At 38.7% G+C, this 19,761-nt stretch overlaps 1 protein-coding gene across 3 annotated transcripts in view; it reads right to left on the reverse strand.

Moving 5' to 3' along the window:
• The window catches only part of LOC150091097 (uncharacterized), a 238,628-nt gene that overhangs the window by 214,391 nt on the left and 4,476 nt on the right, over positions 1-19,761 (reverse strand). The window lies entirely within an intron of this gene.

Here is a 19,761-nt window from a genome sequence, read left to right on the forward strand (position 1 = left end):
AATCGTAAGTCGAAAATACATTATAATTGAAATCTTCAGCTGGAATAAAACTAGAATTCATTCCGTAATATATAAAGGTCGTAGCAGAACCCAAAGTTGTGAAAGCTTCCCCGTTTTCGTAAGTGTCAGTAATTCAACCGCTCATTCCTGCATCGGAAGGTATAAACCGCTTTCGATTCCCACCATTCTGGTACGTCTTGCCTCTCGATAAGCACAAGGATGGCGATCGCCATTCTTCCACGCTACGTGAAAAAATGGTTCGAATCCCGTCAAGAAAGTAGGATTTTTAAATAGGTTTTTTTTTTCACACCTTGTCTGAATTAGTTTGTCTCGGGCATGAAGTACGCGGTACCCCATCCACTTGGAAGGTCCAGTTTTTCATTTAACAAAATAAGCAAACCGACCATTGAATGGATGCATGTTTTACAGACACTATACACTTAACGCCTCATAGCCTTAGTTTCTTTCGCGCAAAAACAAATAAAATAATCTTTTCCATTGAATGTGCCACACTGCACAGAATTAACATGAAAGGTACATAATATCCGTCAGGGCAGGAAGCCGGCCACTATAACAAAAGTTTATACTTCTACTGCTGTTATGCAAATAGCTTCAGGATTTTATACACTGACAGACAAAATTAATAGAACACGTAGAAAACGTGGTGTTAACTCGTGAAACTTCCGATGAAGCGGGACAATTTTTGGTATGGTAGTGTACCACACAACAGCGATGAAATGAGGCTACAGCGAGAAACTTCGGACAGGAATAGGGATCGTTAATAGGGGTTATATAAGAATTACCAAAGAGGTCACATTAAAGAAGTTGATACAACATGCCCGAAAGTGCGGTCACATGACATCATTACGGCGTATGATTCCTCCAATGGCTAAACAGGCCTGAGAACGTGAACTATGCTCGATTTAAGGGTGTCTATAAGATTCAAATCAACATTCTTACACCAGCGCAGACCTTAGCTCTCCAAGTGACCGAGGAGTTGGCTGTCGGCATGCAATGCGCCCCACACATGTTTGATCGGATTTAAGTCTGCTAATCATGCTGGCTTTATAATGGGGCACTTATAATGGGATCGTCTCCTCTATGACCCCATTTCTTCTGTCTTTCTTCCCCCAGTCTTCAGTCTCCTCTCCCTCTCTATCTGCTCGCCAGCGTATACCCAACAGGTCAAAATTTAATAGTTCCAAATTAAGTTCGCTCACATTTCGGTCTTTCAATCTAGCGATCAACCCACGCAAACCTTTTTTTTTTTTTTTCTTTTTTAGGTCCTAGCCACTGAAATCTCAAGAAACTAGATGGCAGGGCCTGCCAGAGTAAAATATCAACTACTGGGTACCTGGTCTGCCTCCACGGGGCGAAGTGTGGGCAACGTCGGGCCTCAGCAGGGGTCTGGCGGCTAAATGGCCAGAAGAACAACGGTACACGACATCACACACCTCAAGATCCATATACTTTTAAATCTCTGGCCTTTACAGTGAACTGTATCACACCACAATGTAAACTACTCGGAGATGGGGGGGACCCCTGGTGCCGTTTGACCCTAAACACACTTTACTAATCATGCTGGCCACACAGTCGTTTGAAATCTGCAGTTTCAAGATATTCCTGCACTGCTTAAGCTCTATGCGCAGTGGTTGTCGTTCATGAAAAGAAACTCTGGGCCGATCGCAAAAAGTCGCACATAGGGTTCGAGGATATGTTGTCTGTGCCTCTGCGCAGTTCCGGTACCCCAACCAAAAACATGAAGAGGGGTGCGACCATTGATCATTATTCCACCTCACACGAGAACACTGCCTCCACCATAAGTGTCCCTTTCTCTGCTGTTGGAGGAATATACCGCGTTCCTCATTGTCTCCAGATGAAATAACATCTAGAATCTGTTTGTAGGCTAAACCGAGGCTCATCAGAGAACAGAACTGTACCCCATTTGTCAGTGTTCCAATACACATGTTCATGGCACCAGTTACGAGAGGCTCTACAGTGGTTTGGGATCAATGGAAGACACAAAACTACTTCTTCCTTACGTAGAGTCAACTCCACTTGAATTCCGATGTAAATGTTTAACCCGTGGCCGCAGCAACCTCAAAAGACAGTTGATGAAAGTATCGTACGGTTCCGTCTTGCTGTTAGAGCCAGATAGCGGTCTATTCTTGTTGACGTAATCCTCGGGCGACCTTGTCCAGCTCTTCTTGTAATGGTTCCTGTCTCCTGAAACTGCTTCCATTACTAAACCTATTTCATTAGGGTCACTCGGAAGTTATTTCATCTACCACGTGTATTGTGTCTGTAAATTACGTGTGTTCTTTTGTCGATTTGTCTGGACGAAAAACTCCAGTTTTAGGGAGAGAGAAATACCGTGCTGTCTACGCTTGAGACTGAATAACTCAGCCACGTGGAGAAAAAAATATATATATAAAAGCTCCTCGGGGGGATTCGAACCGGGGTGTTTTCCACCCAGTGTCGGGAGGACGGTGACGATACCACTCTGCTAACCGCGCAAACAAACTGCTTCCATAGTGCCGAGGCAACACTGCTTGACACATTAAGCCAACATCTCAAAGAATCATCTAAACGTCGATCACTTGCTATCCTGAGTACTGGAGATGTGACTATCCCACTGAGCAAGCCATAAAACGGGAACGGAATGAAATAATGTGGTTTTTATAGGTATGAATAATTTGCATAATGTGATGCTCTGTAAGATGGTAGATCGATTTCTATTGGCTACTCGGAATTTACATGCCAAGATGCCTATTATATCAAATATTCGCCTTCGGCGACCGTTCACAATAAAATATGCAGTAGAAACAATTTGTTCTGTGAATTTTGTCGAGCAGTGTATTTAGCAAGATTTAATTTTCCTTATCCTCTGTGTCATTTAGCAGTTGTAATCTTCTGTTAATTATAGAGCCGTACAAGTTTCGACTGTCCTAATCAACTTCTCGATACTTTCAGACAGCAATCTGTCTCAATCTGAAACAAAGAATCGACCAACTTTTTCTTGTTCATTAGTTGGTTCACAATAAAACATTTTTCTGTGACTTCCATCGTTTATGAAATTAGTCTAAATGTTTCTCTCCTTCTATGTGCTCTGTCAATGTAGTTTATAAAATTTCCTTCCTTTCAGCGAAACGAGTTATAGGTGGATTATGAATGATGATAGCTTTTCTCCGAAATAGGGAATGCAATTTTCTCCAGTAATGCTATCCGCCAGCTGGGTATATGTTTGACAGCTGTGCATTCATTTAGTATGACAAGACTCAAGCTCATTTCTAATCTTCTTTGTTCGTGGTTGGTGACAGAGTGCGAGAAATTAATCAACAATCGAAATTTTCCCCTATTTCGAATTTATATCAGAACACTAGAGCCGGATTATTATCAAAAATAAAATTAAAAATCGAAATTTCGTAAAATAATGTAAAAACATAAAAACTGTTAATTAATTAATTATTTATTTGTAGCAATACTCTCTGCATTCATATACTCTATATATTTTTACTCAGTTCGATGAACTCATCAACTAATATATTTGATTCAGTGTTATTTAGATCCCAAATTCCTGAGACTGTCTTCATCTGAACCTAAATCCGAATTCCTGAGATTTTCTTCAGTTTCGGTTTGTGTAAGTCCACATTGTTTTTAAGCTTGATAAAGGACCTACATTCTACTATGACGATTTTCGAAACTATCATAAATAAAAAAACGACTATCATATAGATTTGTGTCATGTGTAGCTGATAAATGGCAGCAAGTCTCTGTAGAATTAAGAGAATCTGTATATATACAGGTATAATTTGTTGATTCTGCGTTGACATAATCCTGAAAACCTAAATATACGTGTATACTCACAGAAAGTTAATCGTCCACAGGGGAGAGAGTAACACAGAAATCTGCCGAAAAAGATTATGAAATCGTCTTTTTTCTCTTTTCAGTGTAAATGGAACAGTTTCCACCTGTCACATGAATTTTTATAGAACGTTGAAATTACTCGAATATGGTGGTTATCTAACAGAAAATACATCTGCTTTCCAATTTACATGCCAAGTTAATTAGGGCGAACATAACGTCTTTAAGCGTATATCTACCTACTGCATTTTTAAAATACTATAAAGCATAAGAGAGAGAGAGAGAGAGAGAGAGAGAGAGAGAGAGATGATCTCTCTCTCTCTCTGATAATCATTTTTGCAAAATGAAATTTGAAGAGTATTTTAACCGAAATTTCTCTTAGTTTCAGGGATTTTCTTCTAAGGCTAAATTGTTTTAGACTTAGAAGAGTAGAATTTAGACAGAAGAATAATCTATAGAATTTTCTTCAAAATGATTGCTGTAGATACATGCATTTAATTACTATTATCTTGAAGTTCAGAAGCAGATTCTTTCAATTTTAGTTTGATTTTATTTCTCAAGCTCCATAAATGTAAATTGGACAGCATTGTTTATAATTAGGTGAGATAGATTTAAAGCCATGGGGCGTAAATATATTATGCCTGACGATTGGTTGTAGTCTATAAAGCCATTTGGTTTGCCTGTTTGCCGTCCAGCGATGATAGTGAAGTGGACAGCAGTAAGGAAGATTCCTGGTTCGATTTCCGTCACCAGCAGAAGTTAATAAAGACTTTTTTTAAGGGAGACAGAAGCTTTTATGTATTTTTTCTACCAAGCCGTACTCTAGTTAGTCGACTTCGAGCGAGAATTGCTTTTTTTTAAAACTAGAATTGTTTATAACGAAAAAAAAACACAGAATACATGTCAAGGCCTCTCGGTGTTAGTTGTCTCGCCAGAAATTCTAAACATCTCAAAATAATCCAACACAAACGCGCATAAAATAAAACATGTTTGTTTGTTTTTTTAATTTAAACTATTTTAACAATTTCAGAAGATAATTTTATATATATACTATATATGATGATGACCTTTGAATCAGATGAAGAATGAATATGCACACTTCAACCAGTTTTTAACTGAAGGCTGGAAATGAAAGTAATCCACTCCAGAAAGTTGACCTCTTTGGTTCATTTCCTCCCTCCTATAACTCGTTCTGTATCACTGCTTTTACCAAGCCACCATGAACGAAAACGTATTATCCTTTTATTGCAATAGGCAGTATACATTATAGGGGAGAAGGAAGAGGAGCATGCACGCTTTACTTGACTGATTTTCTCATTATTTTCAATATTCTCTGATGTACTAAGTGCCGATACATTTGTCTGACATTCTGTGCTACTCTGTTCGAGGTCAATATGAACCTGCTCAATCAGCACCTCCTTCACGCTATGCGAGAACAAAATAGCTAGATCGCAGGGTGATTTCACTTGGTTAACCAAGAAAGAAGAGATAAATCTAGTAGATAATATATAGCGAGTAACATAAGCCCACAATAGCGCTATCTTTCGTTCGCATTTCGCATTATGATGATGATCTTTGTTTACGTAGAGTGAAACTAGCCATTACCAATGCTCTCCTCAGAAAGAGATGGACAATAAAACCAGCAATCTCTTTTGCAGAAAATTTTGCCTACACTGTAACTATACCTCGCTCTTTCACACATGCATTAACATGCGTGGTCGAAAGGAGTAGAATTTTATGAAGGATAAAAAATCTGTGGCATTTTATTTCATACTGCAACTTGCAAACTTTTTAATAGTCAAATAAGACTCGTTGGATATTTCAAAAACAATAATGCTGAATCCATAAGACATGTATGGAAAAGTACTCGTACTGATAAAATTCGATAAAGTAGGTACGTCTCTCTCTCAAACATTTTGATCTACTTCTGCAAAGAGTAATCACAAAAACTATCCTTTGATACCACCCGAAATTACAACGTACAATCGTGTCTGTGTACTCCTTATAATTATTTATTTCTTCTTCGATATTTTGCCTTCCAGAACAGATAGTACTAAGTTTGTTCATCACTTCAGTTCATCATTTATATATTTAAGTGCAGTCATATTTCTGAATTTATACATTCATTTTCAAGTGCCCCTCATAAGTCTGTTCTTTGTTTTTTTCTGGTGATTTTTAAATTTTATTGTGCATAATCACAAGCCGTATATACATACATAATTTGTGATTATGCTTGTATATTGTGTGCATGTTTTGTTGATAAATACTTTTATTGGAGCATTTTTATTTATTAAAGAAGGCGATCCCAACCAGCTTTCCTGACAGCCTCACCATCTATTGCAATACTGTACAAGTAATTTCTATTATAACATATACTACTTAGTCATTATCATTTCCGGTATATGATGACCATGTAAGATAACATCTGTTGGTAAGTAAAGGAACTTGGAGAAAAATGTGTAATTCGGCAAGGCGAATAATCAAATATATTTTAAAGTTGTCTTCTGTGGTGTGACATTGTTTTATATTGATAAGAATCACATGATATTTTTTCGAAATAGCATATTCACTTTGTCCTGATCAAGCAGATTTCTATAGTTATACAGATCTTTGTATATATATATATATATACAGGGTGATTCACTACCAGTGCGACAAACTTGCAGGAGGTGTAGGGGGCACAAAGACGAATTGGAATCACATAGCATTGCAGGGTCCGAAATGCCTTCGTCATGCGGGAGGTCGCTTTAACAAAGAAGCAAAGAAAAAGAACAGAAACAGCAACTCGTTAGTGTAACAGAAATCATTTTAATGACAAGTTTTACATTGGCAAAAAGCCATGCTACAGAAGGTGTTCGAAAATTCGACCAGAAGCAGTCACACAGGCTTCACAGCGCAGCCACATGGAATCCCTAACGTTCTGGAAGATTCTTGGCGTGTCTCGAATCTCCCCGGCAGCTACAGAGATGCGAGCGACGAGGTCTTCAACTGTATCAACGGGGGTCTCGTACACCTATGTCTTCATTTGACCCCAGCAGAAGAAGTCCAGGCATGATAGGTCCGGCGATGTAGCAGGCCAATGAACCGGACCACCACGACCTATCCAATGCTGTCCAAATGTAACGTTTAGGTGTTAGCGGACGTCATTGGTGTAATGTGGGGGAGTCCCATCATGCTGGAATCACATTGAGCGGCGCAACGACTGAGGAACATGTGCTTCTTCAATAAATTCGGGCAGGACTTGCTGTAGAAAGATCAAGTATGCCCTACCGTCCAGACAAGGGGGGCAGAAGGTACGGTCCAATGAGGTGGTCTCCAACAATGCCGGCCCAAACATTGACAGAGAAACGGCGTTGAGTTGCACGTGTTCGCGTACCATGGGGGTTCTCCAAAGCCCACAAATGGGATTTATGTTGATTGAAGGTTCCCTCTCTTGTGAAACTTGCCTCATCCGTGAACAATACGGACGCAGCAAATGCGCTGTCTGCCGCACTCTGTTAAAGAAACCAAGTAGCAAAAAAGTCCTCCGGAGTGGATAATCCGCAGGCTCCAATGATTGGACGCGTTGCAGATGGTATGAACTCATTTGGTTTGTTGGCAGTATCCTCCATACAGTGGATTGGGAAATACCCAATCGTTGGCCTATCGCTCGAGTACTCGTACTCGGTTTGCCTTCTGCAAGACGTAGGACATTCTCCTCATTGTTTGGCGTCCTCGTCGTTCGCTCTCGATTCATGGTACCTTTCGTGAAACAACCAGTCTCACGTAACCTTCTGTGCACACGTGCGAAAATCGTATGATGAGGAGCACGCCTGTGCGGGAAGCGTTCCTGGTACAAGCGCAAAGCGGCGCGCCCGCTGCAGTCCGCAGCCCCATATGCGAGGTGCATGTCGGCCAGTTCAACGTTTGAATACTCGTCCATCCTACTGCCTCGGGAACCGGTTCACAAATGCTGACTTCCAGCGGGATCGCTGTTCACGCGTCCTCCCGTTCAACGTCCTCTACCGCATGACGAAGGCATTTCGGACCCTGCAATGCTATGTGATTCCGATTCGTCTTTGTGCCCCCTACACCTCCTGCAAGTTTGTCGCACTGGTAGTGAATCACCCTGTATATAGTTGCATAACTATATAATTAAATGTTTATATTCTTATATACCCTCACCGGCTAAAAATTTAGAAACTTTTTGCAATTGCTGTCAACAGATAATTAAATGACGGAATGCAAATGTAAGTTTTCTTATAATATGATCGGAAGTCCCTTAGTATCAAAAAAATACTCTATGCTTTCCTGGGACTTCTCTTACTCAACGGCCATGAGGAAGACTGGTGACTTTTCCAATTTTCAGAAAGGTGTTACTGTTGGAGTATATTTAGCAGGAGCCACAACTGAAAAAAACAAAGGAAATCATCGGCATGTCAAAAGAAACCATCTTAGGGTATACGATGAGTGGAAGATAAAGGGGGCAGCTCTGAAAAAAATAAATGAAGCAGAAAGTACACTGGTGTTCAAAGAAAGAGCACCACGCCTTAAAATTGTAATTGTCTTCCGAATAATGTAAGTATATGGCAATATTTCTTACAGATTGCATCAGATAAGATTGACACGGGTAGGTGATGACGTAATATTGCATCAGTGATGGGCAGCTAAACAACAACTAATTTATGTTAAGGAGCCTCATATAATTAAGAAATTCATCAGAACAGTAATCTATTCTCTACTCCTCTATGCTGCTGAAGTGTGAGCATCAGCAGCTACTACAACGAAGAAACCAATTATCGCTACCGAATTCTGGCTACTTAAATGGGCTAACTAGAAAGCTTGTCTCCCACCACAGGACAGAACTACAGTCTTAGCTACTTCACTGGGGATGCAGCGACTGCCTGATATCATCGAAATACAACGACTAGCTACAGTTAAAATGATCAGGGGGCAGATCTCAACACCGTCCATTTGGGATTCGTGTTACTGGCGAATACCGAAGCCAGAACTTCGGTCACCCCGGTGCTCTGCTCGAGGAATCGGAGGCTTCATATCTCAGACCACTTCCTCCCAAACCAAATGCTACCAGAAGTACAGCACCTCGAAGCTGACTTGCAGAGGTTTTACAGCAATAAAACCTATAGGAAAGAAGTGTTAGAAGCTCGCTCCAATCCCAGAATCGAATAAGAACAAATTCGTGCATCCTCCACACCATCTGCCAAGTCTTCCTGTGTCACGACAAAATTCATTTGAAAGAGAAGTGCCATTCATGTATATTACATACAGTATTTTTATTGTAAATATGATGTAGCTTGTAAATATAGTTAATAATGCGTAATGTGAGGAAGTGTAAAACATGTTTACATTTTTAATTTTACAGTGTGCACATAACCAATTATCTATTCTGATGTGAGCCCCTGGTCTGTGGCCGTAATGGGACAATTGCAACTTCACTTACATCTAGGTACATTGTATTCATTTAGTTGCAATAAAGATTCTCTCTCTCTCTCTCTCTCTCTCTCTCTCTCTCTCTCTCTCTCTCTCCCCTTTCAGCTGTATCAGCACGCTCTGCAAGAGTTGCAGTCATTACTTGCTTTTGTCAGGATTGCCAGGGAAGAGTGCTATTGTTGCTTTACGTGAGGAAGAATGTTCTTCCCGTCATATTGCTTATAGAGTGTCTTATAATCAGTCTACAGCGAGTAGATTTCTTTCCAAACTCAAGAATACTGGTTTTGCTGATAGGAAAAAAGGAACCGGACGCGCAAACAAGTCAAAACAGGACCGCCTTTTGAAGCGCTTATGCCTTAAAAACCGTAAAGCTTCTTGTCTGAGCTGAAAAGAGAATGGGGAGAACACAGAGGAGTGGTAGCAAGTGCAGTAACAGTCAGAAGACGCTTCTTCAAAAATGGACTTGTAGCCCGTCGTCCTAAGAAGAAGCACCTCACACAAAAAATAAAAAAGGGATCCGATTAATTTGGTGTAAGGAGCATGCCAAATGGACACTCGAGCAGTGGAAGTCAGTTATTTTCTCGGATGAGAAGAAATTCAGCCTGCATGGCTCTGATGGGAGACACACGATTCGCCGTAAAAGTGGTGAAAAATACCATTCAGACTCTATGGTGTCTACAGTGAAATTCCCTACCAGACAAATGATATGGGGGTGCATTTCGTATCAGATACAGTCTATAAAAGGTTCCGTAAATGTCAACCTGGCTATATTGGAAGGAAAATTGCTGCCAACCATTAGAGACCATTTCAGCCTGTCAAGTAACTGCATCTTTCAGGACGACTCTGCTCCTTGTCATCGGGCGAAAAGTGTAAGTGGGCACTTCTGTAGTTACTTTAGTTTTATTTCTGCATTTGAGGTTCGACAGTAATGTGTTTACATTTATTACAGGTGAAAAAATGGTTGGAAGAACGGTCCATTACAACTGTTAGCTGGCCAGGAAATAGCCCGGACCTGAATTGTATAGAGAACTGTTGGCATCGTATGGAATCGGCAGTTGCCAGAAAGAAACCAAAGACCCTTCGTGAACTTTAGTAAGCCATAATTCGTGTTTGGAACCACGAACTATCAGTTGACTATCTTCATAAATTGATCTTGTCAATGCCTCGACAGTGTGCTGCTGTCATCAGGGCAAGAGGCGGTTCAACTAAATATTAGTTTGCACCTGGTGAACTTTTCATTTTGTTTTCCATTTAAAATGATAAATTGAAGCAAATCGAGGACTTCTGATAATGTTTCAGCTATAATTGTCGTGTTTACCAAAACTGTTGTATAAAGGTTGCAAATGCTCATTTTGGAATATTTTGAGAGCACCTGTCAAATATTATTTAGCTTTGCCTTAACTATTAATAAATATCTTTTGTTTATGTTTCTATTTGAGATGCTAGTCATTAATGTAACATACCATGGCGAAAAAGGGTTAGAAATGTGAAATTCCTAGATTATGCAGCACTTTCTTTGAACACCAGTGCAGGTACTCCAAGAAGAAGACCGCAGGAATTTACATCGAATTGTGCGTCAGAAGAGAAGGCGTAATGTGCAGAAAATGACTAAAAAATTCAATTTCGACAAATAGAGACGTATGCAAAACCGAACTATGCGGCGGAAGTTGAAGAATCTGGGATTTGGTAGTCATGTGCTTATACGAAGCCACTTCTGTAAAAAATTGGAAAAGTGCAAAAAGATAATGTTGTCTGACGAGTGTCGTTTAGACTTTTTTTGCACCAATGGTAGGATGAAAGGGTAACGTGAACCTCATGAGGCTATGCATCCAGCCCTCGTGGGTAGCACAGTTGGTAGAATCGCCCTCCTCCCCACACTGGGTGGAAAAGAGTTCGAGTCCGGTCGATGAAGTGAGGAATTTTTATGGGCCTTTTAACATGTGGCTGAGTTAGTCAGTCTCAGGCGAGGGTAGCATGCGATTTTTCTCCCGGAAACTCGGGTTTTTCGTCCATTAAAACAGAAAATCGATCACAGAACGCACTCAATATACAGATAGTATATATGGAGCAATACGGTCTTAGTTATTAAGTCTCCTAAAATCCTATTACTGCTATGCATCTAGGCTGTTTGGTGTCCACCACTCAGGCGGCTGGAGTTGATATCATGTTATGGGAATATTCTGTTCTCATCAACTGGGTTCGCTCATAGAAGATGTGTTTATACCAGTACCTCCAATGAATTTTTGCTGCATCGGATCAAAAAAAAAAAAAAAAAGAAATCACCCTGCAATGCGTATTTTATACCCGGATTACGATGGATTCTTTCAAGACGACAACGCAGCTATCCACCGTGCATATAATTTTTTTTCTGAATGGTTCGAGAAACATTTCTAACATCTACCCTAGCCGCCTAATTCTCTAGATCTGAATTCAATTGCGAATACCTCGGATATGTTGGGAAGAGCAGTTCTATGCCAATCACAATTTAGAAGTTGACAAACAGCCTGATGGAAGAATGGTCACATCTGGAACTGGACCCCTCAGCCAGCAAGGGGGGGGGGATCCTTTCCATGAATTATATGGACAGTAATTCAGGCAAAAGGTGGCCTGCTTTAAATAAAGGTTTCTAAATTTTTGGCCTGTGAGTAGATCTCCAGTCATGATTTTAGAATTTCTCAAATATCATGCTGACTTCCACAGACACCTAATGGAATCTATTCCACGACATGTATCGGCTCGAATTCGGGAAAAAAGTGGCCATACTGGATATTAAACAGAGCTTTTTTTTATTTGGCCGCTGAGTGTCGTTTTGTTGTTATATTGAAATTCTATAACTATAGTGATCTTCTACACGATTTCAACCTGAACAGGACAGAAACAAAGAATTAATAGTTAAATATTCGTCACCTTTTTAAAATACTCCATAGTTTTACTCTTGCTACTGACTTACTCCAATATATTTCCCTCAAAGTTCTGTATAAATCTTTAAGTAAGCCAAACCTGCAGTTATCCAAATTGCCGTACTGGTTACAGTCAGTGTGGTCTCTTCTATGCTTGTGCAATTTTATTAAACACTAATATGGAGGGGGAGTGCAGTAGTACAGGCTCTTTGGGTAGACTGGGGTTCAAACCCTTGACTGATAAATACGGTCGATCTGCCAACCCGCACTGGACCCGCTTGGCAGATTATGGTCCATTTCCCTCAACATGAATTGTTGAGGAGGCTTCCATCCTGCAGTGGATTGATAATGGCTGCACTTACCTTAAAGCAGATTTCTTTTAAAAATTTTTATAATGTAAATATCGAATTTATACTTATGTTTGGATATGATTATATTATTTTTGTCGGTATTTTCACTTTAATTTTTTACTATTCACTTGTATACTTATCACTTGAGAATTCTAAATCTTTTGAGACCATTAATTACTATATATAATGGTTATGGACATATTTATATTAAAGATCTATTTTCATTGCACTTATAAGTAATGAGGTGTTCTTGTCCTGACAAATGAATGCCTGCATTCGGATTTGGGGCAAATAAAATGAATGGACTATTTGCATATCAAAGCAATTACTCATACTGATGGCATTCGGTTATCTCCTTATAACTTTGCGTGGTGAAATATTTCCGATAATTCACATCACGTCTTTCCCACGTATTCACAGAGTGTAGTCTCATTTTTTATGATCTTCCAAAGAGCCTTATGAATAACTAACTTTTTCTTCACATTGTAACAAAGACTAACTTAATCTTCTTTGCACCCCCTTTAGATGACAAACGATAATTGAATGTAATTTAAATCATTTCAGAACCGATGGTCAACAACTGGTGCGGAAAGTGAAGACAGAAGTGGGATTGTTATGAATGCCGTTAACCCTGCGATAGGGGATCATCACTAATTCATTAATTAAAGGCAAATGAAGAGAAGCAGTTATTCCACGTGCATAATTAAAGACGTCACCGATGACTAAATTACCGAGCAACATAATTATAAAGAAATCTCTACAAAAAGTAATCTAACCTAACATAACTGAAAATGTTCTTGTTCATTCCTCATCACAAGTTAATTACTTAACTATTACGTAATTAACCAGAACCATGCGAATTGTTGAATGATTCGAAAAACTCAACCATCCCTCTAGTGATTGTCCAGTTCCATTATGGGCAATGAAATAAAGTTTAAGGCACTTAGGTCATTATCAGCGGAAAATTTCTCTTGGCCAAATTGCTTTTATATTACAGCATATATTTCTTTTTAAACACACTCTCTCTCTCTCTCTCTCTCTCTCTCTCTCTCTCTCCACTAAGAGGTAGTTTTATTGTATTTTTTTTTTTTTTAATTTTGGCATCATAGAGCTTATTTCCAAGACTGAGTAGTGAGATAATGAAGATGACAAGGGTAGAAAACCATGTAGCAGGAGTCTTTTTAACAAGAAAAGTGATAATTCTGGCAATGTAATTTTTATAGCCCTGATACGACTACAACTTTGGGGGTTAGGTTTTTATATAACGCATTTTTAAATTGTAATATTGTATTAACCTTTACTAAAAGTACTATCTGTATAGATTACCTTACTTTTCTCCTGTGGAATATTATAGAATAAAAAAACAGAAATATTTTGTTTGAAGTTTTCGTTTCACGGCCATTTCAGACAGAAAAAGTGCTGCAACTACCTGACTACCTGTCAATAGTGTCCATATCAGCAATTATAGTCATCGTAATTTTTAGACGCTTTAGCATATATGCATAATACGCCTATTGGCTTCACCATACCGGTCCGTTTGTCCGTATACATGTAATAATTCAATTCCCAGAATACAGATTTTCATGAAATTATTTGGGCATTTTAAAAACATCTATCCACAAGCCATTCAAAGATTCATTAAAATCGGACCGATAGAAAGTGGAAAATTATTAATTCTTTCTCCGTCCGTCCGCATGTAATAACTCGAATCCCAGTAGGTGGATTTTCATGGAATTTAAATTTCGCTCTGTTAAAACAATTTGTCGGTCCTTCTCAAATTTCATTAAATCCGAAAAATTAATATCATTTCCATACACATCACATAGGCTATCCATACACTGTATATTGTAGCTGAAGCACTGGATATTATGTCTGTTGCCGTGTGCTGGTTGGAGGAATGAATAGGCAATATGGTGGAAGCGCAGAAGCTTCTCGGTTCGAGTATAAAATTCGTTGCCTTTTTGCTCTCCTTTTGTTAATCATAAATTATTATTATTTGCCCACGTGCCTGAAATGTAACGCACTGTATACATTAACTAACTCGTTTGAATTTAAGAAAAGGCATACAATGTTCACTTTATACGACTTACCTCCTACTCTCTAGTGTGAAATCAGCAGCTATTTTAATTGACACTCACCTGCTGTCATGACCATATTATAACACTTCGACGTTTATTACAGAATATGAGATAACTAAGCACGAATTGTTGAGTTGGTTTCCAAGACAAACAAGTAGGAACAATTCATCTTAAAAGCCGCAGTCCGAATGGTCCTCCGAACCACAGTTCTATTTTTGCTGTTAGGAACAACGAAGTTAATAAATGAATTATTTTTCGGTTTATACCAACAGAAACCAACCCAGAGAGGACGAAATAAGGCAGGAATTCACAAGATAAAAAGAATACAAGAATTGGGATCTACTAAAATTCATAAGAGATAAAGTCCACTCGTTAAAGAAATATTAGGGTGAACTTCATCATGGATGAATATTAAAAGAGCAGGTATGCGACATACGAAGGTTCGGAATGGATCAGAATGCATCGGAACGCAGCTCTGGTTTGTAACTTGCATTAGTAATATCACGTATATACTTGATTATTAAAAATAAGATATTTTATTAATAAGCGTTCCGTTTCGTAAAATTTTCGATTTCGACCTCTGTATCTAACCCAATGTTATTGCCAAAATGAATTATGTCTGGCTAATACCATGGAAACCAATGTCAAAGAAACTTCCGCTAGAGCAAAAAAAAAAAACTGTTGACCAATTAAATAATTACGACTTTATTGGTAGCAATTCATCATTTTCCTTGCCCCTTTGTTGAAGCCTTTCAGTACTTATTTAAAAGTAAAGAAAGAAGTGTAAAAAGAGTTGATATTCAAGAATACATTTAAACTGTAAGAGGAAAATCACAAAATAATGCAAATCTTAAATTATGAGACTGTGGATTCAGGTAACTTTTTGATGTGAAAGTAAACGGGGCTTCTGGTATGTTTATTGTAGTATGCGAAATATGGTATGAAGTCAAAGTTAATTTCTGTATCTTTTGCTCTTAAATTTTAATTCCGTTAAGCTGAAGAATTGTAATCTATTCCGTTAAACTGACACACTTAATTTATACTGTAGGCTTACATTTACTGGTTATAACTGTGCTAAAGACGTTGTCAGTGCGTGTGAATGAAAAGAAAATAAATTAAATACATTAATTTCTCCGTCGCGATCCGCACCCATTATGTCCACGCCTGCTATTCCACTTGAGGCAGCTCCTTATCGACAAAGAACTAGTGTCTAACCTATCACAGTACTATTAATACCAAAAAGAGCATGAATGCCAACATATAACGCCTGACTTGCATGAAAATACCCTCCCACGCTTCCATTAGCACAGCACTTAACTGTTAGAAGAAATAGCAGCCGAAAAAACATTATTCGTTTTCATTCGTGGGCGCTCTCTCTCTCTCTCTCTCTCTCTCTCTCTCTCTCTCTCTCTCTCTCTCTCTCTCTGCCACAATAAGCATTTTCTACACATTAACTAATTATTCTATATAACAAAATGGGAAGACGACTAAAATGAAATACACAGAAGTTGAAAAACTGCTTTATTAACACATTCAACAAATATAGATTTCGAGCTTCAGTATAGTCTCTTTTGTATTTTAGAAGTTCTTTCACGCTGAACAAATGAGTGAATTCCTTAAAAGAATTGGCTTTTCGTTATTCTCGGAGCCATTCGCACAGTCCATCTCAGCCTCTCCATCTGATTAGTGCTGTCCTCCGAATGCCTCTTCAGTGTCCAGAAAGGCGAAAATCAGTTGCCTATAAGTCTGGAGAGTACGAAGGGTGAGGCGCCACTTCAAATCCAATTTTTGGATCACTGTAGAGCAGAATGACTCTCCAGGATAAATTGCAGTCGATCTTCGCGTGCGGCCATCTTGAAAATAACCAAATTTCCCTACACTTCGTTGTAACTATTTTATTTCAACCGATATATCAAAGTTAACAATGAGCTGTGCGGCTCGATCTTTCATTATCGCGATCAAATTCAGGTTCAGTCCATACAAAGGAGTACTGCATGTGCTTAGCGTTCTAGCAGAAGTTAATAAACCACAATAGTGTGAAACTACCTATGGTGGCACACGCATGTTACATACTCATTGCTAATTATGGAATTGACAAATTGAGCAGTTACAATGAAATTGCACATTCTTTTGGTAGTGGATGGATGTACCCAGTTTAAAGAGAAATTTGCTTTATTTTTACATATTTGTTTTAGCTTATAACCCTTCTACAGTTTTCATTTCAGTCATTGAAATGTCAGTAATATTATTACTGCCATAAAAGCTCAACATCGAACAAACCTCATCGTTTCTATGGCTTTCGTGTATCATCAACAGCCATTTTCAATCCATTGCAGGATAAAGGCCTGCAATGGATTGCAAATGGCTGTTGATGATACACGAATCAATAGTCAAAATAGTGTGCTTTTGCTGAAGCCATCCTGCTTTTCATATTTATATACAATGTGTGTGTGTGTGTGTTAAGTGCCAAAGCAGTTATGGCTATGAGGTGTCAGTATATCGTGTCTATAATTACATGTTTCTTCGGTCGGTTTTTTGGACGAGAAACCCGAGTTTCCGGGAAAGAGAGAGAGAGAGAGAGAGAATAAAATAAAATAAAAACGTGCTAACATCGCCTAAGACAATAACTCAGCAATGTTGCGAATAAAGCCCATAAAAATTCCTCACGTGATTGACGGAATTCGAACGCAGGCCTTTTCCAACGGTATGTGGAGGACGGTACTTATAATTGGGCTCCCCCGTCAGGGCTATTACAGGTGGAAGATTATTAACGCAGATTATCATAGTAAGTTGTTGAAGGATAACTGTCACACAATATTAGGGTGACCAAAGAACTAACTCATCTGCCCATGTGTATTATGTCCATAAAGTGCATGCTGGTCAATTTGCCTGTTTTTCTGGATGTAAAACCCGAATTTCTAGGGAGAGGAACTTTGCTATTCGCGCCTGAGACCACCTACTGTTGAAGGATGCATCAATTCTGACAATACCCTCGAAACTTATTGTCGGCACTAATTCTACGTCTAACATAGCCATATTCCGATCCTTCGCGGGATCAGAGCAGGGAGGTGCTTCCTCGTCCCTCACAAATCCTCATGTTCCGGACAACACTTTTAAATTCACATTTTTCGGACCCTGTAGAACAGTTCTTAGGCAGTGAAAAATTTAAAAATAACCAGGAAGTCAGTATTCTTATTCCCAAAAAAATAACGGCGAAGCTTCTTCGAAAAAGCCAATAGGATATTATCAAAAAGGTGGTAGAGGTGTATATGAAGAAGAAAACTGTGTTAAGAAGTAACATTGTATATGTTATTAGTACTTAATACCAATAACATAAACAAGTGATTCATATTTGAATCACTCTCGTATTTTTAATCCATTTCTACTCATTTTTCAATTCATTTAATTCACAACGGAACACAAAGTTTCTTTACAGCGTCATCTAAATGAAAAAGTATAATAAATAGAAAAATGATTTGGCTCAAAGTAAGAGGGACTCAGTTTCATCGACATGTTAAAAAAATTTTATATGTATGCACACAGTTGTGTGATTATTGATTTCAGGGCAGGTTCCTCTCAACATCCTGATGCTGCGATAATTTGTGTCTTCATGTGATGGATGTGTTCCACTGGAGTTCAATAAACCATGTCCTTGATGTAACCCCACAAAAAAAGGAAAACAGTATAACAGCGTAATGTCTGACAACGGACAAGATATCGGACCACCACGTCCGTTTCAACGTACTTGATAGTGACGCTCAAATGACTTACATCTGCAAACCACATTTCGTGGTGGCCGGATCTTTTGAAAATAAAGTTAAATAAATAACGAGCAGACTGCGTTCTGTGAACACACACAAATTCTTTCAGCATATTTAGTAAACATTAGAAATTATAGTCTCATTTCACAGACAGAGTGCAATTTTTTGATTAATATATCAGAAAATTCCTAAGAGTATTTTTTTAAGGAAAACCTCATACAAGAGAGGTATTAGAACCTATAGCACTCGGAATCGTGAATGAGCTAAAGGGTGAGACGATGAAAGAAAATACTTGACATTAGATTTGAATTTCTGTAGATTGTAATTTTCAGGAAATACATGTGAAGGAAGACTGTTCCAGAAAACGAAAGTTGAAGGAATAAACGAGGAAGAAGAAAAGTTGGTTCTGCGAGTGTGAGGATGGACAGTAAAGGGGTGTTGACTGATTGCGCACGTGTTCGGACTGGTTTGGAAGAGAGTGAGGAGGAATCAAAACCAATTCAGAAGAAGAATGCTCATGGAAATATCTAAAGAAACGTTATACAGCAGAAGCAGAACATCCATGAAAAAGAGAGTTGGGAGGCTTTATAAGAGACAGGTCATTAATTAACCTGACTGTCCTCTTCTGATTGGAATCTATAAGCCTGAGATAGGTTAGGCGGCACTAGCCTAGATGTGGGAACAATATTCCACGGTACGACAGATTTGAGATTTATACAGACTAAGAAATTCTTTAAGAAGAAGAGCAACGCCAATAGCGAAAGAGAAACCCAGTTTTCCAGATGCAGAGGAAGCAACATTTGTGATTTGTTTATGTCAAGAGACGTTAGAAGCCAGGGTAATCCCTAATAGAGATATATGGTCTTGTCTAGAAATATGTGTCATCGAAGATAAGTATAGGAGCAGAAGTATCTTTCTTGCGAGATATAACACAGGATTTAGTTTCAGAAGAACTGAAATTAACTGAGCTATCTTTGTCCTATTGGATTATATCTGGTCGTGTTGATTATACCTTTGTCCCATTGATTATACCTGGAGATTAGGCATTTAAAGAAATGAAAAGAAACTTCAACTTCTGGAATAGTGCATATTCCAGAAGTTTAAGCTATTTCTGCAAGGCATTTCTGCAAAATTATGGATAGGATTTCTAGTCGGAGGATAAAGGTCATTAATACACAAGAGGAAAAGAGTGGAAGAAAGAATTGAACTTGAGGAACACCAGCGTTAGGGAGAAGTTAGAAGACAGCGACGACTTTTAGACAGCAGCTTTTTTTTTTTTTAAAGCGTGACCGAGTTAGCCCGTATCGATCGAGACGGGCTAACTAACCCGCAGAAAGTATTCTGAGAGAAAATTGGATACCTAATTACAGAAAACTGT

This window comes from Mastigoproctus giganteus, chromosome 1, assembly GCF_048544385.1.
Source record: "Mastigoproctus giganteus isolate SK-2022 chromosome 1, ASM4854438v1, whole genome shotgun sequence".
NCBI classification, from domain to species: Eukaryota; Metazoa; Arthropoda; class Arachnida; order Uropygi; family Thelyphonidae; genus Mastigoproctus; species Mastigoproctus giganteus.